Source organism: Stegostoma tigrinum, chromosome 39 (assembly GCF_030684315.1).
Source record: "Stegostoma tigrinum isolate sSteTig4 chromosome 39, sSteTig4.hap1, whole genome shotgun sequence".
In the NCBI taxonomy this organism is placed as follows: Eukaryota; Metazoa; Chordata; class Chondrichthyes; order Orectolobiformes; family Stegostomatidae; genus Stegostoma; species Stegostoma tigrinum.
Window position 1 is genome coordinate 23140528 of NC_081392.1, and position 25703 is coordinate 23166230.

Below are 25703 nucleotides of genomic sequence, written 5' to 3' on the forward strand. Positions count from 1 at the left end.
TACCTCTTATGGGCTATTACTTCACACTTGTTAGAAGTAAGTTCCATCTGCCATTACTCTCCTCAGTTTATCAGTTGATCAATAACAAATTGTCGTCTGAGAATATCCACCTGACTATGGACAATGCCACCAACTTTCGTGTCATCTACAAACCTACTGATGATACCTTCTGGTTTCACAACCAAGTCATTAATGTACAACAGCAATGGACCCTGCACTGATCCCTGTGGTCTGCTGATGGTCAAAGGCTTTCAATCACAAAAAAAAATTGCTCTCCACCAGCTCTGGATTGAGTTTGCCAACTGGCGTCGAATCCCATGGGTTCTGACCTTTTAAACCGGCCTCCCCTATGCGACATTGTCAAACGCCTCTCTGAGCTTCGTTGTAAACCACATCATCAACACCGCCCTCATCAATATTTTTAGACACAATTTCAAACAACTCAACTGAATTCATCAGACAGGATCTCTCTTTACTACATCCATGCTGATTACTCCTGATTGACTTCTTCCTTGGCAAGTGTTGATTCGTCCTTTCCCTCGAAATTCCTTCCAATATTTTCACTCTTACTGATGTCAGGCTGTCTCTTCTACAATTACCTGGCCAGTCTTTGTTGCCCGTCTTGAACAAAGGAATCAGATTAACTATATTCCAGTCATTCCGCCCTACACATGTGGCCACCAAGTTATTAAATATAACTGCCAGGCCTCAGCAGTCTCCTTCCTTGCCTCTTACAGCAGTTTGGGATACATTTCATTGATCACTGGTAATTTATCCACCAATACGCCTGGAAAAACATTTAATTCCTGATCCTTATTGATCACAATATGTTGGAGTCCCTCACAATCCTGTGCCACAACGATGCCACCCAAAGGCGGTAGGACCAGCACCTCATATTTTGCTTGGGAACCCTTCAAAATCTCCTCACCACTGACCTCAATCCAAAACCAGCCAAATTTTTCCCCGCCTCCTTGACCTGTTCCTGTTATCTCCCATCTGTCAGCTCCTCCCACCTCACTGACAGAACCCCACTCCCACCTCCTACCTACCAGCCTGATCCCCACCTCCTTGACCTGTTTGTCTTTTCTCCATCTATTTGCTCCTTTTATCCACCTTCTGTTGTCGCCTCCCCACCTCTTTCTATTTATTTGAGTCCTCTTCCCCTCCCCCATTTCTGAGGAAGTGTCCAGACCCGAAACATCAGCTTTTCTCCTCTGCTGCCTGGCCTGCTGTGTTCATCCAGTTCTACAACTTGTTATCTTCGCCCTGGATTCTCATTGAAAATTTTACAGTTGCCCTACTTTCTGAAGATAGTTTTCAACTGCAAGTAGTTCCTGCCCCAGTCTGTATGTCTCCCGACTAATTATGATTATAGTACCTACTGGTAGAGGTAATCTGATAAGTGGCATTCCTCAAATTTAAACACTTAGATTCCGAACTTAATTATCGCTTTCCATAATGGCATTCATACTTAGAGTTATTGTATCTTTCCCCAAAAGAACACGGTAGGAGGAAACTTTATTTTACTTTTCAGATGCATTTTAACAGATTCCCACAGAAGAAGCAAATAAACAAATTTGTACCACATGGACTTGGAGGTGATGCGCTGGCATCTGTTGAGAATTGCTTACCAGCGAGAAAAGCATATGCTTTATCAATAGTTGATTTGTGAGTTTGCAGGCTGTACCTTGTTAGTTAGAGGAAGGATTCATGTTTGGGCTCCAGCTGTTCAAAATCTCTCTTAATGAGTGAGATCTACAGATCAAATTTAATGTTTCTGTGTATGTTCATGGTATAACCATAGATGGGACTGTGAGCTGCACAAAGGCTGAAAGGGCCATGAAAAGTCTTTGAGTTTCATCGCGTATTCATGCATGGGACGTGGGATCACTGGCTTGGCTTTCATTTACTTCCCATCTCTAATTGCCTAGAGAGGGTGGTGGTGGCCCTGAGCAATGTAAACTTTGGTTTCTCTTCACAGATGGTGGCCTTATTATTTGTGAGCTGCCTTGCTTCTGCCACTGCAATCCTTTGGGTGCAGGGACAGCCACAGTGATGTTAGGAAGGAGCGTGGCTTGGAGGGGACCTTGTAAATGCTGTGGTGTAATATACGTGCTGCTGTTTTCCTTCCAGGTTGTTGGTGGTCTTGTGAAATGCTGCTGCTGACGATCTTTGTCCATTGTGGACACTGCTGTCATGGTGTGTTATGAGTGAAGTGAGTAAATATTATTTCAAACATGAGGCTGTGTTGCACTGGATGGTGTCAAGTTTATTAAGTATTGTTGGAGCTAAATTCGTCCAGGCAGGGGAAGAGTATTCCATGACAGTGCTGACCTGTGCGCAGTAGATGGGCAGCGTGTATTCTGCGGGATGCTGTTTTAAAAACTCCTTTTCATTGCATAATGTCATTTCTGTGTTTGGGAAGATTTATTTTATCCCTTCAATGATGAATGATCATTTCTGTAAGTGGAACTGTCCTTTACTTTCTTGTGGATTGCTAGTGTCCGGGTCTCTGCGTGTTCAGTGGTGATTGTTTTCATTCCGTGGACTATCTGCAGTTATTCATTTGTGGAATGATTTTTAAACAGTAGAATGATTAGAGTGCAAACAGTCCGTTTCCTGAGTGGAATGGGTTTTTTTTTAATGTTCTGTGGGCTGTGATTGTCCGCTATTATGTGCAGACTGCATACAGTCGGTCCTATGTGGCGAATTGTTTCCAACCTGTGAGCTGCTGTTTGTGAGCCCTGTGTTGCGAACTACTTCTTTGTATGTACGTGTAAAATAACTTCACCAAGGCCACTATCCCCGTCAGCAAGTCACCCTCTATTTACTTCTGAAAAGTACACTGCCAATGGCCAGCCAGCTCCGAGTCAGACCACTGAACTGAGGAGATTATAAATCCACTGTTTTATTTTTCCTTTCTCCTTTATTTGGCTTACCCCCCGCCCCCTTTTGTTTGTTTTCCCACAACCTTGCACTAGTGTGGAGCGGGTTTACTCCTGTAAATTGTGTTTGGTAAATTGTGTCTCGGGTTTGTATTTAACCCCTGGATTTTGAATGCTTAGGTGGATTAGTTGAGCTGGTTCTCCACATCATCTCCACATTTATGTCAGTTGTGTGTGATATTACTATTGTGACCTGAGAATGGTCAATACTGTGTGGGGAACTTTATTTGTCTTGTGATCTGTGAACAGGTAGTTTTGTGTGTGGAGTTGACTAATCCTACTGATAATGAATGGTCAGTCCTGTGTGGTGACCTTGTTTTTATTCTCTTCACTTTGTGGTCATTTCTGTTTGAAGGCTGCAATCGACCTGGTCAGTTGTGTGTGCAGAGCTGGTTTTAATTTCTCTGTGGGTAAGTGAGTTTATGCTTTGGTTTTTAAATGGTTCGGTATGTCTGCACGTGTGTGTGTATATTTGTGTGTCTCTTTCATTTCTGAAGAAGTCAGTTCTCTGTGCAGATGCTGCCAGGCCTACTTACTTTCTCCCTTAAGTTCTGTTGTTTTAGATATTCAGATTTTGCAATTGTTTAATTTTTGAGCTTTCATTTAGTCTGTTGAGGCAGAGGCCATAGAACAGTATAGTCCAGAAACAGGTCCTTCGGCCCACCACGTCTGCGATGACCATGATGCTATTCTAAACTAATGTTATCTGGCTGCACATGATCCATATCCGCCTATTCCCTGCCCGTTGATGAATCTGTCTAAATGCCTACTAAACATTATTGTCGCCTCTGCTTTAACAACCTCTCCTGGCAGTATGTTCCAAGCACTTACTGTGTAAAAACTCGCACAAATTACCCCTCTCAATTTAAATTTTTGACCCCTTGCATTTGTCATTTCCAAATGAGGGAAGAGAATCTGATTAATCACTCTATACGTTCCTCTCAATTTTATATATTTCAACAAGTCGCCCTCCTCGACCCCGCCCCCGCCCCCGCCCCCCTCAGCTACCAGTGCGTGAGCACAAACCACCCAAGTCCGTCCAACCTGTTCTGATAGCTCATACACTGTCACCCATGTAACGTTCTGGTTAACCTCTTCTTCCCTCCTCTTTAAAGCCTTCCCATCATTTCTCGACTGCATATAGGTAAATCTGTGTGGACTGCTGGTTCAAATGTTGTGAATTACAAATTGTCAATGTACTGTGGGGAGTTTTTATTTATCCTTTGCCCTTCACATGGCCAATAATCCATTACCTAATTTTAATCAAAATGAATTGTATGTAGCCAATGTTGTGTGGAGAGCAGTTTTTTATCCTGTGGAGTTTTGAATAGTAATATCACACACAACTGACATAAATGTGGAGATGATGTTTATTGTGATTACTTGTGTGTGTGTGTGTGTGTGTGTGTGTGTGTGTGTGTGTGTGTGTGTGTGTGTGTGTGGCCTTCGTGTGCTCTGACATAAATGTGGAGATGATTTTTATTGTGATTACTTGTGTGTGTGTGTGTGTGTGTGTGTGTGTGTGTGTGTGTGTGTGTGTGTGTGTGTGTGACCTTTGTGTGCTCTGTGAGTGTTCACCTCTGCGTTTGTGTTGGCATCTCTTCCTCAAGCAACAAAACCCACATTTACTACTGTGTATTCATCCAGCCTCTGCAGCATTCCTTCTGTCTGAAACTGACCAGAAGCCCAAATATCCCCCTGTTCTGAGATCTCACAACATCAAACCTATTTATTCACCTCCTGCCCTGTTGGTCTTTGGAACAACTGATACCCCTTTCTCACTTTTCATCTCTGAAGTTTGTTTTGGATCACACAACACACTCTGTAGTTGTAATGGTCTCCTTATTCTGTAACACTCCGTATCTCTTATAACAACTCCATTGTGGCATCAGGCATAGTCTTCATGATAATACCACTATGCTGTTAATACAGACACACCGATTATGTTCTGGGTACCTGGGTTCGAAACCATTGTGGAAGATTGTGGAGTCAGGACTGAATAAAATGATCCCTAATGATGTGTCCTTGGTTGATCATCTGATTAAAAAAATCTCAACTCATTCACGAATGAATTTTAACGAAGGGCATCTGACCAGGTCTGGCCAACATGTGACTCCAGACCCATAAGAAAATGGCTGACTCTTAACTGCTCCTTTGCGATGGCCCACTGCATTCAGCAATAGGCACGGATTGCGGGTCTATCCAGTGATGCCCTCATCCCACCAATCAAGAAATAAAAGGGTATATTTCCATCCAACCCTCTGAAAACGGTACAGCAATTCCTACTGGCTTTGTAACATCATTCAGGCCGTTCTCACTCTCTGTAACACACTCACCAGCCCCGGCACCTTCATCTCTTCCTATGATGTCATGGAACCACAACAATGTTTTGTCTTGCTCCCACGTTCCTCCTGTGACCCGTTTAACACCACCTTGTATTTTTTGGTAATTTGTTGTCATTTTCTGAAACACACTCTTTCTCTTTAGAAATGTTAGGTTTTATTTTGGTTTTCTTCTAAACCTTTCTGAATTGAATCTGATACTTTATCCCTGAGTGAGATGCACATCGGAGTTCCTTGCTGAGGTTTTGTCTGCTTCAATGAAATGTCCTTTTTTGAATATTTTAGAGCGTTCTCTCAGGTCTTTTCCACTGTTCATTTACAGTGATATATTTCAGTCTCTTTACCCTATTTACCATGATCAGTTCCCCTCGGGAACTCATGTAATAGGCTTTGCTTCTGTTTCTGAATGTTGTTTGTAATTTGTGTGATCACTTTAAAACTTCATAATCCCTTTGAATTCCTCTTTTCCATAATTTCCCTGAGGATCTCGCAGTGTGACATTACTCATTCAGTCATTTTCGTCACACAGCAGGCGATCTAGGGTAGTTATGTCCCTAGCTAGTTGCACAACGTTATTCAGAGACACTGACAATAAAAACCTCCAAGTTCCTCTTCGAATGTCTCTATCTTATTGCATATACTTTGTCCATGCCTAAAAGGAACAGTTTCATATACTTTTTGCCAAAATTTCCTGCCACAAACCGGTTCACTCATAAACAGTTTTAGTGAAACTCTATTGCTTCCTGTTCCTTTCTGCTTGTCTTCAGCCACATCACCTTGCTGTTCCGATGCTTCACATTGTGTGTTTGGATTTGGAAATGTTTCACCTGAACCCAGTCCCAATATCCTCTCTGTTCCAGTTATCATTTATTTCACTCATGAGATGAGTGTCTCTGCCTGGCAAGCATTTATTACCCAGCCTTAACTGCTTTGAACTGAGCTGCTCGCTGTGCCATTTCAGGGGTAGTTGAGAGTCTACCACATTCCTGTGGGTCTGACGTCAGGTAATGATGGCAGATTTCCTTCCCTCATTACTGAGTCAGATTCGATCACCACTCTGCCATGTGAGGTCGACTTTAAGTTTTGTTGTATCATGCCTTCCGAGGACAGCAGAGGAAGTTAACAATATCATTCCAGGACTGTGCTGCCTTTGAGGATCAGCGCAACTGAACTGAAAGCAAATCTCCCACAAGGAGGTGGAAATGCTGCTCTGATCTTTCTGTTTTGTGATTCTCCCTCCATGACTGTATCAGTGTCATGACTCGTGGACCAGGGTCTTTAACCATTCTAATTCCTTTAACAATCCCTATTTCAGTAACCACGTTCCCTCATTAAAACCCTCCATGTACTTGAAACCTGCTCCAATCCTGACTACCATCCCTGTCTCTATAATCTGCTTCAGTCATTGCAACTTGTCTCATCTCGGTAGTCTCCTCCTGCAGTAACTGGAGTCAGAATTGTGCAGCACGGAAACAGACCCTTTGACCCAACCCGCCCATATGGCTCAGGTTTCCTGAATTGAACAAGTCACATTTGCCTGAGTTTGGCCCATATCCTTTCAAAACTTTCCAGTCTATGTACCTGCCCCATTATCTTTTCAATGTTGTAGCTTTCTCTGGCAGCTCGTTCCACATATGCACTATTCTCTGTGTGGCAAAAGTTACCTCTCAGGCCTCCTTTAAAACTTTCCCCTCTCACCTCAAACCTATGCCCTCCAGTTTTGGACGTCCTTACCCTGGGGGGAAAGATGTTGGCTGTTCACCTTTATTGATGCTGCTCAGACATTCATACACCTCTAAACGTTCACCGCACAGCCTCTTACGCTTGAGTGAAATATCTGTGCTCAGTGTGTGATAAATTCATCCCTGTTTCCCAAAAGCCCTCCAATATACTTGATCAAGCTTTTTTAAGACCTTCAACACCAGTCTTTTGTAGTGTAGACTCTTACCAAGACATCAAACTTTATTTCCCTGAATTTGCTGTTCTTTCTCCACATTAAATACAGACATGAAATACTGTTTAGTATCTCACCCATCTCCCGTGTTGCTCTATATCGGTATCCTCATTGATGTCTATGCATCCGTATTTCCTTCATCATCACTCTATATTGCCTGTAATATACTTGTAGGATCTCTTTGGATTTTCCTTAAAATTATCGGCCAAAGTTATCTCACATCCCATTTTCAAACAGTGTATTCCTACACTCTCATACTCCTCAAGTGATTCATCGATCCAGCTTTATTCCCCCTTTCTTGACCTGAGTCTCTTTTGCACCAGTTATCCAGTGTTTCCTCCTTCTGTCAGCACTGTTCTTCACACTAACAAGAACATGTTGGCCCTGACCTCTCCGTCTATATCGCTTTTGAAAGCTTCCAACTTTCCAGATGTCCCTTTACCTTCAAATTGCCTCCCCAATCAACTTTTGACAGTTCCTGTTAAATACCAACAAAATTGGGATTGCCCGAGTTTATAACTTTAGCTCGTGGTCCAGGCCAATCTTTTTCCATAGCTCTTTTCAAACTGATAAAATTGTGGTTCACGTTGCCAAAGTGCTGCCCCAATGACACCTCAGTCCATTGTCTGGCCTGGTTTCACACGTGGAGATTGGGAGTTGCCCCTTCTCCGGTCAGGCCATCTTCGTGTTGTTTGAGAGATTTTTTTTTTAAACATACTTAACAAATTCTTCCCATCAAAGCACTTAACACTATGGCAGTACCAGTATACGTTTGGGAAATTAGAATCCCCGACAAATACATCCCTATTATTCTTACAGATATCTAACATCTCCCAACATATATGCTCCTCAATCACTCACCGATTTTGGAGGGCCTGTAGTACAAGTGGATCAAAGCGATCGCTCATTCTTATTTACCAGTTCAACTAATATCACTTCACTGGGTGCACCCCAGGAATATTTTCTATCAACACTGCCGTGATATTTTCCCCATTCTAAAATACCTTTACCCTCCTGTCTTGCCTCCAGCTACAATCCTTCCTGTAGTATCTGTCTCCTGGAACATTGATCTGCTCATCTTTTCTCTCCCTCAACTGTGTTTCTCGAATACCTTTGATATCCCAGGCCCATGTCCCCATCCATGTCCTGAATTTATCAGCCTTACCTGTCAGGCCCATTGCATTGAAGTAAATCCAGCTTAATTCCTCGGTTTTACCTCATTTCCTGCCATGCTGTTTCCTGCCTTGTCTATTTAAATTCCCGTCTTGAACTTCTGTGCCAGCCTCTTTCTTGCCTCATTGCTGTTTTGGATCCCACACCCTTGCTCGGCTGGACAAATCCTTATGGGTGCCTCTAACGATTCACCTTGCCCTTCCCCCAGTTCATTTGAATTCACCACCCTTTCGATCTGTGCGGATACCTTCAGTGATCTATGGACTTGTGTACCAAGGTCCCTTTGTTTTCAAGTGATCTGCCTGTACCTACTGTTCACTGTGTATGTCCTTCACTGACCATACCTCCCGCAGCGTATTACTTCATGTGTATTAGAAATAAATTCCATCTGTCTTTACTCTGCTCAGTTTATCAGCTGATTAATCTCAGACTGTAGTCTGTGACCATCCACGTCAGTCTGGACAACGCCCCAAACTTTTGTGTCATCTACAAATCTACGATGAAATCTTCTGGTTTCACAACCAAGTCATTAATGTACAGAGTAACAGCAATGTATACTGTACAGATCCCTGTGGTATGCTGATGGTCAAAGGCTTTCAATCACAAAAATAACCCTCATCCAGCTTTGGATCTTGTTTGTCAACTTGCCTCAAGCTCCATGGGTTCTTACATATTGAACCAACATTCCATGTGGGGCTTTGTCAAAGGCCTTCCTGAGGTTCTTTGTAAACCATTTCATCTGTGCTGCCCCCATCAATATGTTTAGACACAATTTCAAGGAACTTCACTGAATTCATCAGACATGATCTCTCTTCACCAAATCCATGTTGACTACACTGAATCGATTCCATCCTTTGCAAATGTTAGTTCAACCTTTCCCTCAGAATGTATTCCAATTAATTCCCTGCCACTGATGTCACACTATCTGCTTTCTAATTACCTGGCCAGTTTCTGATCCCCTTCTTGAGCAAAGGAAACACATTAACTGTCCTCCAGACATTCATCACATCACCTGTGGCTACCAAGATATTAAATATAAATGCCAGGCCTCAGCAATTTCCTTCCTTGCCTCTTCTAGCAGGGGATACATTTCATTGGGCACTGGTGATTTATTCACCAATACGCTTGCAAAAGCGTTTAATTCCTGCTCCTTTTTGATCTGAATATGTTCAAGGAACTCACCATCCTGACTGAAATCCCCGACAGCAATATTTTTTTCCTTTTTGAACACAGATGAGAAGTTTTAATTTAAGACCTTACCTACGTCCTCTTGCTCTATGCACAATATGCCCCTTTGGTTTCTAACAGTCTTCAATTTCCTTGGTCATCCTCTTCCTCTAACTATACTTCTAAAATAACTTGTGGCTTTTTCCTTAACAGTACCTGCCAAAGATAGATCTTGGCCACTGTTTGCCCTTCATTTTTAAGGATCTCCTTTCGCAAACTCTATCCTTTTGAAGGGCTTACCCATTTTCATTGTGCAGTTTTTTAAATCAAACTCTTGATATTATTTCATCAACATCCGTTGGAATTCTGCCTTTGTCATTCACCTTTTGCGGAACACAATGGCCCTGGATTCTCATTGTACCATTTTATAACGGTTCCACTTTCTGAATGTAGTTTCAAGGGCAAGTATGCCTTCCCCCAAGCTATATGGGCCAGGTCCTGTCTAATGATAGTGATAAATCCGAGTGATGGAAGTGATCTAATGGTAATGGCTTTCCACAAATTTAGACACTGAAATTCCACACTATATTTTATCACTTTCCATAATGATAGTCAAACTTAGAGTGATTATCTCTATCCCCAAAAAATAAGTGGTAGGAGGAAATTTTATTTCACTTTGCAGATGCATTTTAACAGGTTCCCACTGAAGAAGCTAATAAAACAATTTTGGACCACATGGAATTGGAGGTGATGTGCTGGCATGCATTGAGAATTGTTTAATGGACAGAAAAGCCCATGCAAATACATTATTGATTTGTGAGTTCGCAGGCTGTACCTTGTTAGAGGAAGGACTCATGTTTGGGCTCGAGCTATTTACAATCTCTCTTGATGAATGTGATGTACAGATCAAAACCTATGTTTCTGTGATTGCTGATATCATAACCATAGTAGGAATTGTGAGTTGCACAGAGAATGCAAAGACAATGAAGACGACATGGATAGTCTCGGAGTTTCGTCTCATGTTCATGCAAGTGATGTGGCCATCGTTTACTTCCCATCTCTAATTGCCTGGAAAAGGTGGTGGTGGATCTTGGCAATGTTAACTTTGCTTTCTCTTCACAAATATTGAGCTTTTCCAACAACTTCTGCTTTTATTTATGAGGTGCCTCACTTAACCGACTGCAATCCTTTGGTTGTGGGTACAGCCACAATGCTGGTAGGAAGGAGCGTGGCTTGGAGGGGCGCTTGGAAATGCTGCTCGTATCATATGCCTGCTGTTGCTTTCCTTCCAGGTTTCTATTTGGGTTGTGAAATGCTGCTGCTGGTGATCTTTGTAAATTGTAGACACTGCTGACATGGTGTGTTATGAGAGAAGTGAGTAAATATCATTCCAAGCATGAGGCTGCATTGTGGACTCTGGGCTTCAAATAGTCAGTTGTCTGTGATGAGCTGATTTTAACCAAATGGATTGTAAATAGCCAATTTTGTGTGGAGAGCAGGTTTATATCGTTTGGAGTTTTGAGTAATAATATCTCACACAACTGACATGAATGTGGAGATGATATTTATTGTGATTAGTCGTGTATGTGGCCTTTGTGTCCCCTGTGAAAGTTCAGTTCTGCGTATGTGCTGGCATCTCTTCCTCAAACAACAAAGCACTCTCTTATTACTGTGTTTCCCTTCAGTCCTGACAGCATTCCTTATGGCTGTAACCGCCCAGAAGCCTCTGAAGCCTGTTTTGGATCGCACAATGTGCTCTGCAGTTGTAATGGCCACCAAGTTCTGTAACACTCCATATCACTTCAACCAACTCCATTATGGGGCCAGCCACAGCTTCATGATAATACCGATAGACTATTAATTCAGAGACACAGATAATGTTCTGAGGACCTGGGTTTGAATTCCACCATAGCAGATAGTCAAATTAGTATTCAATAATTATAATAATCTGTAATAATGTGCCCATTTTTGGACATTTGTTTTTTAAAAAAACTCAACTCATTCATTGATGTCTTTTAAGGAAGAACATCTGACCTAGTCTGGCCAACATATGACTCCAGACCCACAACAAAATGGCTAACTCTTAACTGTCCCATAGCAATTGCTAATTAGCAGTAGGCACTGAATGCTGGTCCATGCAATGACACCCTCATAAAACAAAGGAAGAAATAAAAGGATATATTTCCCTCCCTATCCTCGGCAGCAAATCGTACTGGCTTTGTGACATCGTCCTGTCCGTTGCCACTCTCTGTAACACCCTCACTACCTCCAGCACCATCAACTCTCCTGTTCCTATCATCTCATGGAACCCGAATGATACTTCCCCTTGCTCCTACAAGGAGCCCCCTTGCCATCTCTTTAACACCTACTTGCATATTTTGGTAGCCAATTGTCGTTTTCTTTAAAGCACTCTTTCTTTTCAGAATTGTTTTTTGGGAAGTGTTCTGAGCCTCTCTAATTGAATTTCTTATTTTACACCCTGAGTGAGATAAGATCAGCAAGATAGTCCTATGAGTTTGTTAGTTTCAATGGAAAGTCCTTTTGTTGAATATTTTATACTATTCCTTCAAATGTTTTCCAAAGTTCATTTACAGCCATCCTTTTCAGTCTATTTATCCTGTTGATCAATTCCCCTCTAAAATTCATGTAATTGACCTTGTTTCTGTTCCTGACCGTTTGTCATTTGTGTAATAACTTCAAAACTTCATAATCCCTTTGAGGTCCACTTTATCACAATTTGCCATAGGATCCCTCGATGTGCCATTACTCTTTCACTCAGCATCGTCACAGAAAGGTCAGTCGGAGATAGTTCCACAACCTCGCCAGTTTCATGACATGTTATTCAAAGAAGCACTGACAAAAGCATTTTCCAAATTCCTCTTCGAATGTCCCTATTGCCAATGTGATTGTCCCAGATTATATGAAGGTTGAAGTATCTCAAAATTATCACAAGCCTTTGTTACAAACTTCAATGAATTCCTATTTAATGTAGTGATATGCAATGAAATGCTGATTCTACTCCATAATATGAGGCCACATACTTTTGTTATCCAATACTGTCAGGGTTACTCATCCTGCTTTCCCGTTTTCTCTGACCTTGTGCAAGGTTTTGCATTGTTAAATATTTATGTCCCACCTTACGTTCACCTTGCAACCACATCTTCCTGGTAACTAAATCTCATTTATCTTTGTGACACAAGTCCATCTATCTCATTGCAGATATTTGTCCGTTCAAAAAAAAAGGTGTATTACAATTTACTGTTTACCACAATTTCCTGTCACACCACTATTCACCCATGTGCTGCTTTAGTGAAGCTCTTTCCCTTCCTGCTCCTTTGTGCTTGTCTTCAGCCACATCACCATGCTGTCGCAAAGCTTTGCCTTTTCCGTTTCGATTTGGAAACCTCCTTTCACCTGAATCCTGCCTTGCATCCTCTCTGTCAGTTTGAAGACTTGTCCATAAACCTACTGATGTGATTGGCCAGGACACAGGTCCCAGCATGGTTCACGTGATTATTTATTCACTCGTGGGATTTGAGTGTCTCTGCCTGGCCAGTGTTTATTGCCCACCCAAGCTGCCTTGGAATCGAGGTCCTTTGCTGCGCCATTGCAGAGGGAGGTACATTGTACATTGTACAGAGGGAGGTACGTAGCACAAAAATTCCTCTGCATTGAGTCACATGTCGGTCAGACCACGTGAGCATAGAAGATTCCTTCAAGGATATTAGGTATTCAGATGAGTATTTATAACATTGTCATGGGTTTCTGAATTAATAGTCCAGGGATAGTCAGCCATAGTGTGTCCCACTTGGAGCTCGCCTATCCCTGAGTACTGATACCAGTGCAGCGTGAATTAAAACCCCTTCTTCCTGACCACTGTGTGAACCTAAGACCTTCCTGGTGATACCGCCCAGTATCTCTTCAAGTGGTATCTGTCTCTGTCTCTGTGTGGATTTAATTGTTGCCTCTGACTGCACCTTTTGCAGCTACTATGAAATCCTGAGCCAACAGAATTCTCCACTCCAGAGAGATGTGGCAGCCGAGGCCAAGGATGGAAACTGGGATTTTCCAGATCTCTGTGAAACTCACTGCCATTCTACATGTGTCATTCTCAGTGGATCAGTATAATTTCTCAGTCTGTCTGTGCCTCTGTCTTTAGCAGCTACTCAGGAAGTTCCTGACTCAGCAGAATTCCCAACTCCAGTCTCGTCCATCACCACATGGAAGTCGATTGGTCAGCTAGAGACACAAAGGGCAGGGAGATCTGGAGCTTTCAATAAATCCTGCTGCGTGGTAAGGCCACTCACAGTGAACAGATTAGACTGCTTAAAACGTCAACCCACAAGACATGATGGACATACAGTGCTGAAGTTGTAGCACAATGCATAAAGACCCCAGACTCAATCACCACCCTCCTTTCAGCTCACTTGTACTGAGCCTACCCAGGACAGCATTGGAAGTTCACAGTTATCAATCTCAGCCTGTGCTGTCTCAGTGAGGATGAGTGCAGCAGAGGTTAAAGCAGACCTCTCTCAAGAGGGTGGTATAGAAGCCTGGGATCTTTCAGTTCTGTGTTCGTGTTCCAACATTGTCTCTGTTGTCATGTCCTAGTCATACAGCAAGTTTACGGATCCCTTGTTCCAACTCATCTGCACAATTGGATTGAATCCTTCTGGCTCTTCCAAAAGTTGGCACCTCTTTAACCTCCTGTTCTCCCTAAAATCCCTCAGTATATTTAAAATCTACACCAATGCTGAGCACCGTCTCCATCTTGGCAAATTGTTTCAGTCTTGATAACATGCCCAATCTCGGTATTCTCCTCCTCCTCCTCCTCCTCCACCTCCAGTCACTATAACAATCCTTATATCTGTTGTAAGATAACAAGGTGCCGAGCGAGATGTAGACAGCAGGCCAAGCAGCATAAGAGGAGCAGGAAAGCTGACGTTTCACGTCTGCACGCTGCTTCAGAAATCGGGGAGAGGAAAGGGAGCTATGACAGAAATGGAGAGAGGAGGGGTGGAGCTGTGGAAGGTAGGTGGGATAGCCATAATTGAGGAACAAGAACAAAGTTGCTGGAAAAGCTCAGCCGGTCTGGCTGCATCTGTGAAGGAGAAAGCAGAGTTAACTTTTCCATTCCAGTGACCCTTACTCAGAACCTAAGTTGAAGTTTTTTTCTGAAGATGTGTCTAGGCCCAAAACGTCAGCCTTCCTGCTCTTCTGATGATGCTTGGGCTGCTGTGTTCATCCAGCTCTACACCTTGTTATCCCTGTGTAGCACATTTGATTTGATGAATATTCCAGAAAACAAAAACTGTGTAAGAACAACAGCAGCTCAAACCTGCTCGGATCTGGCTCAGACCCTGTGTACGAACCATAGAAAAACAGAACCAGAAGTAATACCAACCACCGTAGCAAACTGAGGCATATAACTAACAACAGGGACAGGATACCAATGCTCCACTGGAGGTGCTCTGAAGATGTTACCTTGTAGGGTGACAAAGCATTTGCATCAAACCCACCAGGTATGGGAGCTCTACAACTTCACGTATCTCCGTCAATAACTTCCCACTCACACTGTTTGCCATGCAAGAAGTCCTGTTTGGTTGATTCATTAGGTTGGCAACTCCTTTTTGGGCACGCCTGGTGATGGATCAGTAGCTAGTGCTATGATGTTGTGGCCATAATAGAGACATGGGTTTCTCAGGGGTAGGAATGGTTGCTGGATGTTCCAGGGTTTAGAACATTTAAAAAGAATAGGGAGGGGGAAAAAGAGGGGGTGTTGTAGCACTACTAATCAGAGAGGGTAACACAGCTACAGAAGCTTCCATTGTCGAGGAAGATCTGCCTACCAAGTCAGTATGGGTGGAAATTAGGAACAGCAAGGGAGTAGTCACCTCATTAGGGGTTTACTACAGCCCCCCCAATAGCAGCAGGGAGATTGATGAAAGCATAGGTCGGCAGAGTTTGGAGAAGTGTGGATGTAGTAGGGTTGTTGTAATGGGTGACTTTAACTTTCCCAATATTGATTGGAACCTCCTTCGAGCAGAAGCTTTGAATGGAGCTGTTTTTATAAGGTGTGTTCAAGAGGATTTCCTAACTCAGTACGTTGACAGGCCAACGAGGGGAGAGGCCATTCTAGACTTGGTGCTTGGAAACGAGCCGGGGCAGGTATCAGATCTTGTGGTGGAAGAGCATTTTGGTGACAGTGACCATAACTGCCTCACATTCTACACAACTGTGGAGTAGGAGAGGATTCGGCAAAATGGGAGGATATTTAATTGGGGAAGAGGAAGCTATGATGCGATTAGACATGAGTTAGGAAGCATGGACTGGGAGCAATTGTTCCATGGTAAAGGTATTATAGGCATGTGGAGACTGTTTAAGGAACAGTTGTTGCGAGTGATGAATAAATATGTCCCTCTGAGACAGGCAAGAAGGGGTAAGATAAAGAAACCTTGGCTGACGAGAGCGGTGGAGCTACTCGCCAAAAGGACGAAGGTAGCTTACATAAGGTGGAGGAAGCTAGGGTCAAGCTCAGCTCTAGAGGATTACAGGCAGGCGAGGAAGGAGCTCAAAAATGGTCTGAGAGCCAGGAGGGGGCACGAGAAAGGCTTGGCAGAATGAATTAGGGAGAAGACAAAGGCATTTTATACTTATATGAGGAATAAGAGAATGGTCAAAGAAAGTGTAGTGCTGATCAGGGATAGCATAGGGAACTTGTGTGTGGAGTCTGAGGAGGTAGGGGAAGCCTTAAATGAGTTTTTTGCTTCTGTCTTAACGAATGAAACGAACTTTGTAGTGAATGAAACCTTTGAAGAGCAGGTTTGCATGCTGGAATGGATAGAGATAGAGGAAGCTGATGTGCTGAAAATTTTGTCACACATTAAGATTGACAAGTTGCCAGGCCCGGGCCAGATTTGTCCTCGGCTGCTTTGGGAAACGAGAAGTGCAATTGCTTTGCCACTTACGAAGATCTTTGCATCCTCGCTCTCCACTGGAGTCGTACCTGAGGACTGGAGAGAGCCAAATGTAATTCCTCTCTTCAAGGAAGGAAATAGGGAAACCCCCGGCAATTACAGACCAGTAAGTCTCACGTCTGTCGTCTGCAAGGTGTTAGAAAGGATTCTGAGGGATAGGATTTATGACCATCTGGAAGAGCATGGCTTGATTAAATGCAGTCAACACGGCTTTGTGAGGGGCAGGTCATGTCTCACAAACCTTATCGAGTTCTTTGAGGATGTGACTAGAAAAGTTGATGAGGGTCGAGCTGTGGATGTGGTGTATATGGATGTCAGCCAGGCATTTGATAAGGTTCCCCATGGTAGACTCATTTGGAATGTCAGGAAGAATGGGATACAGGGGAACTTAGCTGTCTGGATACAGAATGGTCTGGCCAACAGAAGACAGCGAGTGGTAGTAGAAGGAAAATATTCTGCCTGGAAGTCAGTGGTGAGTGGTGTTCCACAGGGCTCTGTCCTTGGGCCTCTACTGTTTGTAATTTTTATTAATGACTTGGATGAGGGGATTGAAGGATGGGTCAGCAAGTTTGCAGATGACACAAATGTTGGAGGTGTTGACAGTATAGACGGCTGTTGTAGGCTGCAGCGGGACATTGACAGGATGCAGAGATGGGCTGAGAGGTGGCAGATGGAGTTCAACCTGGATAGATGCGAGGTGATGCATTTTTGAAGGTCAAATTTCAAAGCTGAATACAGGATTAAGGATAGGATTCTTGGCAGTGTGGTGGAACAGAGGGATCTTGGTGTGCAGATACATAAATCCCTTAAAATGGCCACCCAAGTGGACAGGGTTGTTAAGAAAGCATATGGTGTTTTGACTTTCATTAGCAGGGGGATTGAGTTTAAGAGTCGTGAGATCTTGTTGCCGCTCTGTAAAACTTTGGTTAGACCGCACTTGGAATACTGCGTCCAGTTCTGGTCGCCCTATTATAGGAAAGATGTGGATGCTTTGGGGAGGGTTCAGAGGAGGTTTACCAGGATGCTGCCTGGACTGCAGGGCTTATCTTATGAAGCGAGGTTGACTGAGCTCGGACATTTTTCATTGGAGAAAAGGAGGAGGAGAGGAGTCCTAATTGATTTATACAAGATAATGAGAGGCATAGATAGAGTTGATAGCCAGAGACTATTTCCCAGAGGAGAAATGGATAACACGAGGGGTCAAAGTTTTAAGCTGGTTGGAGGAAAGTATAGAGGGGATGTCAGAGGCGGGTTCTTTACACAGAGTGTTGTGAGAGCATGGAATGCGTTGCCAGCAGCAGTTGTGGAAGCAAGGTCATTGGGGACATTTAAGAGACTACTGGACATGCATATGGTCACAGAAATTTGAGGGTGCATACATGAGGGTCAATGGTCGGCACAACATCGTGGGCTGAAGGGTCTGTTCTGTGCTGTGCTGTTCTATGTTCTATGTTCCTGATCGTTAACCACTCCTTTATCTGTCCAACTCTTCTTCTGTTTTTGGGCTCTAGCCCCACTAAGCATTTACTCCTTACCACACCCCTCCACACCACCCCCATTCTACACTCTGCATATGAATTGTCATTTTCTGAGCTCCCTTCAGTTCTGAGGGTCACTTGACCTGAAACATTCTCTGACTTCCCTCTACAGATGCTACCGACCGGGTGAGCTGTTCCAGTAATTTGTTTCTGTCACTGTTCATTTCTTGGTGTCGGTAAGTTAAAAAAAACTCTGGTTATTTGTCAATTTGCTGGTCTCTCAGAAGGTGGGATGACCGAGTGAGCACTTGCCCTCAATTAGGTCAAGTGAATGGTCTGATTCCAATGTGAATTCCGGTGTTCCAATAGTTTAAATGATTGAGTTAATCCTTTCCCATGCTCACAACAGATGAAGGGCTTCTCTCCAGAGTGAGTTTGCTGGTGTCTCATTGGAGGGATGACTGACTGAATACCTTCCCACACACTGAACAAGTGAACAGTTTCTCCCCAGTGTGACTTGATACCGAGAAAGGGAAGTTAAAAGCGAGAAAGTACCTCGTATTCACTTTATAAATAGTTTTAAAAAAACAAAAACTGAACAAACTGAAAGAATTACGGGCAAACTGAACAATTTCCCATAACTACTAAAAATTCTCTAAATAAACTAAGTTCTCCTGGTATGCTATTCCAATAAACAGAAGTTCCACCTATATAAGCCAAGTAATAAGACAAGAAAATAAAATCTCAGTCTCTCAAAGTCTAAATGCTTTACTTCTGCAGCTGTCACCTCATAAATGCCTATATTCCACGGATCCGGGTGTCAGGGATGTTTTCACTGTGAAGTCCTTTGTGAGGGCTCTTAACTAGAAATACCATGGTAACTTTTATGGATACATGGTGCTTTCTTAGCGTCCTTAGTGATTTCTTGTGAGAGACAGATGATTATTTCTCAGATGGCCGTTCATTCTCATATTGATTTTCAAAATCTCTCTTTATATACTGGGATGACATATCATTTTTCTTACAATAGCATTTATCCTAAATTGTCAAAACCATTGGATTTAAATTCAATTGACTTTCAGTTGACAAGTGCTTGGATTAGAATAATTGGCTGATTCCAGTTCGTTACCAAAACACGGTTTCCAATCACATAGCCAGTTGATACGAATTTCAATTTTAGAACGGGCTGAACACCATCAGCTACATGCATACACTGTGTTTTTTCTCTGAGTACAAATCCCTAAGCTTAGAAAAGCACTATCTCTTAAAGGGACCATACAATCTTGACCCTTACTGTTATTTTACAAACAAATTCTAGCTTCCTGCCTTCCAATTCACAAATGCTCGACACAACTTTGTAACAGACTGAGTTGGTGAGCTTTCAGCTGTGATGATTCTTTTTAAAAAAACACCTCCCACAATCCCCACATTTCCACACTGCCTCTAATGTGACTGCACTGGTATTTTGACATTTTAGATAAACAGACTCTTCCACTCAGAGAAAAAGTGTGCTCCTCTCCAGTATGAGTAGTGTTTTTTCGTCAATGTTCAAAACATTTTGACAATTTGGTGATGATGAAGAGAGTGGCTGTCAGATCTGGACATGGTTTCATCTGCACCTTAAGCTGCAAATCAATCTTTCAAAACAGGACGAAAAAAAGGAGTAAAGAGAAGAAGATGCACAGGTTGTGAAATTGAGAGAAATTAATCTGGTCAATTGTGAAGTCAGACTTGGGAGAAAAATTACCACGTAAAATGTCTGATTACCGTTAAAATCAGTCACTGTTTGCAGCAAACTACAGATTTTGGAGATTTGGGAGTGAGGGACCCTTATCCTCAAACAATTTGATCCCTTGAGTCCTCAGAACTATGAACAGATGGAGAAAGAAAGTGTGGTAAGTACTCAGCAATTCTGGCAGCATCTGAAATTTTCCTTTTCCATCCATTAATAACCTCAAACTTCAGCGTCTAGTTCTGTAGTTCCCCCTTCAAACATCTCTGACTCTCTGCTTTTCAAAATTGCCCTTCAAGATGATACAATTTCGCAACGTTCTTGATCATCAGCATTATGTCTCTTTGTGATAAATCTTGTAATATAATATCTCTGAAATTCTAGTGAACATTTCATTGTAGTGCTAATGTAACACAAATGTCAATTGTGTTTATTAACTTATACAACTATCTGCGTTCATTCCTCATTACAGTGTGAGAATTCTCAGAAAGAAAGCATAGGGATTCTCGTGGTTTACATGGTCTGCTCTTACTTGCTCAACAGACTGCTGCGGTTTGGCAATATTTCCTGGTCTGTCGCTACTTAAATTTGTTCACATCCAAGAATGGAGTTTTATGTAAAAACAACTGGAAGGGCAAAATGGATTTAGCGGTTCGATTTGAAAAAAAATGTTACAACAAATGCATAAGTAACACTGATAATACATTGACCTTTAAAAATTCGAGTGCTCACCATAACCACCTACACGTACATTACGAGGATGTGGAGATAAGAGTTCAGAAAAGCTCACCAACGGAGCTCCAGTAAAAGACCCACAACAGGAGGATGAAGAGGAGCAGAGAAGGTGACTGCTCCGATATCGCCCATGACCTCCTCCTTGAAACATCCCAATCCCGCCAAGTTGACACAGCTAACTATCAGCTGGCAACTTCGTGAAGCTGGACCCAGTCCTGCCCAAGAGTGGGACAGACCAAGATGAAAACTGTAACCTGTAAGGGTTGGGGGTGAGGGCGGTGATGGATGATCTCCTGCCCTGTTTTGCATCTCAACTTGTTCCTCCATAACCATCCCATAGCCTTGTAAATGCAGATTGTAGATAGTTGATGGACCTTGGTGTGCCTCATTACTGTGGCAGATATGGTGCAGAATAGCACCTTTCTGTTCTGTACTCATTCTCTGAATCCATCCCAGGTCTTTATCCCATTTCTCCATTCGCAGTAATTTATACATTGTGCTGTTGTTCCCGGCTCTCACTTTATCCTCGTCACTCCTTTCCATTTCTCTGGTAATGGTGGAAACTTCAAAAATTGGAGTAAGTATCGACCACTCGTACTTTCGTGCCTGTTCTGTTCTTCAGATTAATCACGGCTGATCATCCAGCTCAGGGATCCCATATCATTTTAACCCTTTGGCCCTCGGAACTATATCGAACTCCTCCTGGAAAACAGTGAATGTATTTGACTCAGCCACTTCCTGTTGCAAAGAATTCCACATGTTCACCACACTGTGAGTTAAAAGAAAATGTTCTCACTTCAGCCTAAATGGTTTTCATTTGATTCTTTTCTTTATGCTTCTCACTGATTGTCTTTACTTTGCATTTAGGATTTCTGGCGTCATTTCATACTTCATCTGGACACTTTTTTAAAAAAATCTCTTTACTTTTCCACCACAATACCCTCTGATATCGCAACGTGAGGCCTTTTGTCAGTGAATATTTCCCGCGCTTCACCCACTCATTCTATTACCCCCACCCTTCCTCACTGGTCAGAAAGTTCACCTGATTTCTGTCCCCACAGAAATGACTGGATTCAGGGTCCACACGTCCAGAGCCACGAAAGAGACACCTCGACTCATTTAGTTTGTCCCAGTCAAAACAACAACAGACTAACTGCTCTAATCCCTTTTCCAGCACCTGGCCCATTCCCAATATTTTGGCATTGCAAGTACTTATCTAAATACATCATAAGCGTTGTGAGGATTTCTGCACTTACCACGGTTACAGGCAGTGCGTTCCATTTTCCCACTATACTTCAGGTGAAAAAAAATCTCTAATTTCCACTAAACTTTCAGTCCTTTACTTTGGTTCATGCCCCCGGTCATTGATCCATCCAACAAGGGGAATTATGCGTGCTGCCTCTTCCTTCTATGTCCCTCATCATTTCTACACATCTCAATCGTGTTGTCGCTCACCCCAGACTTTGCGGGCTGTGTGCTTCCATGATAGAGAGAAAATAGATTCTCCCCTGCCAGACATTCTGGGGAGGAGTTCCTGCCATTTCCACCAAATACTTTCTGCACACCCAAATCAGTGCTGAAGTAGACCCTGGTCCCTCATTCACGAGAGGCCCCAGAGCCTGCATTCTGTTAGTGGGAATGGGAAAAAACGGCGAGAAAAATGGGGAACGAAAAAATCTAACACTAGCAGAGAACTGAAATCCATCAACACTACTAGTATAGGGCTAGAAAACTCAGAAACGCTCACCAATTCAAAACCCCATGGTTGATATCCCTACATGCCTGTCACTCACACCCGAATTCCTGCCCATTTCAGAGCAAACGTTCATCTCACAGCTTCCTGGTCGTTACCCCAGCCATGCACAGGAGTGGGACTGTTCAAGGTGAGTAACTCAGTACCTCACTATGGGTCATCTTTCTCCGACCCAATCATGTATCTTTTTTTCCCATTGCTCCCTTCCCAGTGATTCCAACCTCCTGCAGTTGTCCCTGTCTCCCAGTTTAATGAAGCAATTTCCTTCCCATTCCTCTGACGATTTTGTTGGGGGCTTAGTGGCGGGGTTCCTCAGACTGTGTCCTGATTTGCTGAATGTCACTCAAGTTCACTATTTGTCTTTCAGATTTAAACCATTGGCAGTGTTTTTTCAGTTCTCTCATCCCAATAGATGGCCTAAATCATTCAATTCATGTTTAATTTGTAGCCTACTCAGAAACTGTGATTAATTTTAGAGCTTTTTCTCAGTTGGGAGAAGATTCAGATGTAGTTGCAATGTAACCACCTCCCCGATTCAATCACAGTCCTTGGGACGAATAGGAAATCCTCAGTAAACATCAATGGGAACTCTGTGGAGGGTAGAAGACAGATGGAGAACAGACATAACGCAAAATAATAAAACAAACCTGAAGAATTTTGGATGGTGTACGTCAGGAGCAAAAAGAAAAGTTGCTGGAACAGTCAGCAAGCCCGACAGCATCTGTGAAGAAGAAATATAAATCAGAATTAATGCTTCAGGTCCAGTGATGCTTCCTCAAAAATCTAAAGAACTGTGGATGCCATAAATCAGGAACAAAAACAGAAGTTGCCAGAAAACCTCAGCATGTTTGGCAACATCTGTAAAGAGGAGTCAGAGTTAACGTTTCACATCTGTTGACCAGAGAAAGGGCCAGTATGGATGGACAATGCTTTTCAAAATGTGAAATATCTAAGTGGACTGGTATGCTGCTAATGAAGATAGATGGCGGAGGTTAGATGGCATCTTGTCGCGTGTGGAATTCTGTGTAAAATATTCGAGCACTATTCCCAACTTCTAATCAAAATACAAACTGGCGCAGAACAACTAATACAATAAACTGAAACAATTTCATTTCTGACAACGAGCCACTGAATTTGAAATCGTAACTGCTTCCTCTGTTTGATGCTGTCACACCTCCTGCATTTCTCCAGCAAATTCTTTTTTCTGTTCCAGGAAAACATTTGCTCTATTGTTGATAATTGGCGAACAGCTCCATAAATGCTGTCAGTTGCAGAGTGACTTTCACCTGAATAATGCTCTCTCGATTCGTTTTCTACATTGAGATGCAAATACCAGAGACAGACTCACTCTTGGCTGTGGAAATACGCACAATTCCAAAAGTCATGGCAACCGCTGTAAGTGCCATCGTCGCGTTCACTTATGGTTGGAGCATGCTCATAACGATTGCAAACCTTGCCGCTGAATCGGCAGAGAAGGCCATCAATCAATTAGTCCAACCAATGGGAGTGAATGATGGGTGGAACTGTAGGACAGAGCCGGAGTGGCTGGTCCTCCAACTCATGGGAGTGAACGTGCTGTGTTTATAATGAGAATCCAGCAGCTTTCGTGACAACTTTCTCCCATAGCAGCCTCAAAAATTTCCAGTTTCATTCAGCTCCATTTCACAACCTGCCCTTGTGCTTTTGTGTTCGCTTGCATTTTTTTTAGTCTTTTCTTAAACTTTCAGATTAATAGGCTGCACAGAATATTAGAGGGGGACAGCAACGTGTTTCAATGTTTCGCCCTGCTGCCTTGGATGGCCGATTCTGAACTCACCTGTATAGAATTGTTACACTGAGCCCTTGTCTGTGTGGGTTCTTCCCGCAGATCAAAAATGTGCAGTTCAGTTGATTGGCCATGCCAAATTGCACGTTGATTCCAGGGATGTATAGGTTAGGTGGTATTAAAGGAACTATCACTGTTCACTATGGAGAGCAGCCATTACCATGTTCTGTGTTTGGACAAGGATTCAGCCGATCATGAAGCCAATCAGAAATAAATGTAATGTTGATTCAGAGAAACCATGGAAAAGTGAGAAATGTGGAAAGAGATTTGCATTCTTGTCTGAACGGGGAATTCACTGACCTAGTTCCAGCCGACACTCTGATTTGACTGCAGGGAAGGAGTCACAGTGAGTCAATCTGCAGATGCACCAGAACTTCCACAATGGTGAGAGACCATCCAGGTACTCTGGCTGCGGGACTGGGTTCAAACTTTCATTTCAACTCACTGCATACCCTTGTTGTAAGACTGGGAGCTAGCTGGGAAATGCTTGCCTGTGATATCAAGGAAGCATTAGATGGAATGTCGCATCAAGGACCAAAATTTGAATTAGTGTGAAAATATTACACTGGTTGGAGTACTCCTTAAGAAAAAAGGAAGATAATTGTGCTTACTAGAGTCCAATCGTCTCAGCTCCTGGATATCACTGCAAGAATTCTGCGGCATGGTGTTTTCAGCCCACACACCTTCAGCTGCTACGACTTCAATCAGGCTCTGCATTTGACAAATTTCCAACATTAATGTTGCATCTTCATACCTGATAATACACTTGAGAAAATAGCGTGAAAAATTGGAATGCGAGTTTTTAATAATTATGATTGTTGGATACCGATCATTCACATGCTTTTTACATTCTCTGTGAATTCTGAATTACAATTAACTTTGCAAAAGCAATTTGAATTCCGTGGTGCCATACTGAATTTAGCGTTAAACTCAAGGGTATGTACGCCGAATCATGTTGATGTTTGGCACAAAACTGTGGTGTGATATCACAAAATGGGACTCACTTGAATTTGCGTGACATCATGGAACACTAGTAAAACTGAAATTAATGGTGATAAAGGATTAAGCTAACAAGTGGCAGGACCATACTTGACATTAAAGATGAGGCTCGCAATTTTGAAGACCAATTGCTTGAGACAATTGCTTCAGATGAACCTAAGGGCAATATAGGGCAGATGGTATTTGCTAGACTTGCTTTTATTGGTCATTGCATTGAATGTAAGATTTGGGAGGTCGTGTTGCTGCTTCATAGCACATTGGTTAGTCTACTTCTGGAATACTGTGTGCACTTTTGTCTCCCTGCTACCGGCAGGATGTTGAGTGAAACTTGAAAGGGTTGAGAATAAAATTGCAATAATATTGCCACAGTTGCTAGGTTTAAGCTATAGGGAGAGGCTGATTAGCCTGGGTTGGGGAGGGGTATATTTGTCAGAGAGGCTTCAACGGCTGAGGGGTGATCTTATAGAGGTCTCTAAAATCATGCGAGACATGGATAGGGTAAATAAACCAGGTCTTTTCCATGGGGTGAGGGAGTCCAAAACAAGAGTGTATCGGTTTAAGGGGAAGGGGAAGTAAATATATGGGGCTTAGGGCAATGTTTTCATGTCAAAAGTGGTGCATGT

At 42.8% G+C, this 25703-nt stretch overlaps 2 long non-coding RNA genes across 2 annotated transcripts in view; one reads left to right on the top strand and one right to left on the bottom strand.

Annotated features, from left to right (window-relative positions):
* Positions 1–3301: 3301 nt before the first annotated feature.
* The window catches only part of LOC132206614 (uncharacterized), a 113081-nt gene continuing 90679 nt past the window's right edge, over positions 3302–25703 (top strand). Inside the window, exon 1 of the long non-coding RNA XR_009443050.1 lies at positions 3302–3355. This is a non-coding gene — a long non-coding RNA (uncharacterized LOC132206614). The remainder of the gene's footprint in view (positions 3356–25703) is intronic.
* On the bottom strand, positions 18874–23699 carry LOC125447882 (uncharacterized). The gene is made up of 3 exons (XR_007246622.2): positions 23605–23699; positions 22904–22977; positions 18874–21205 (listed from the first exon to the last, which is right to left on the bottom strand). It is a non-coding gene; the product is annotated as an uncharacterized LOC125447882 (long non-coding RNA).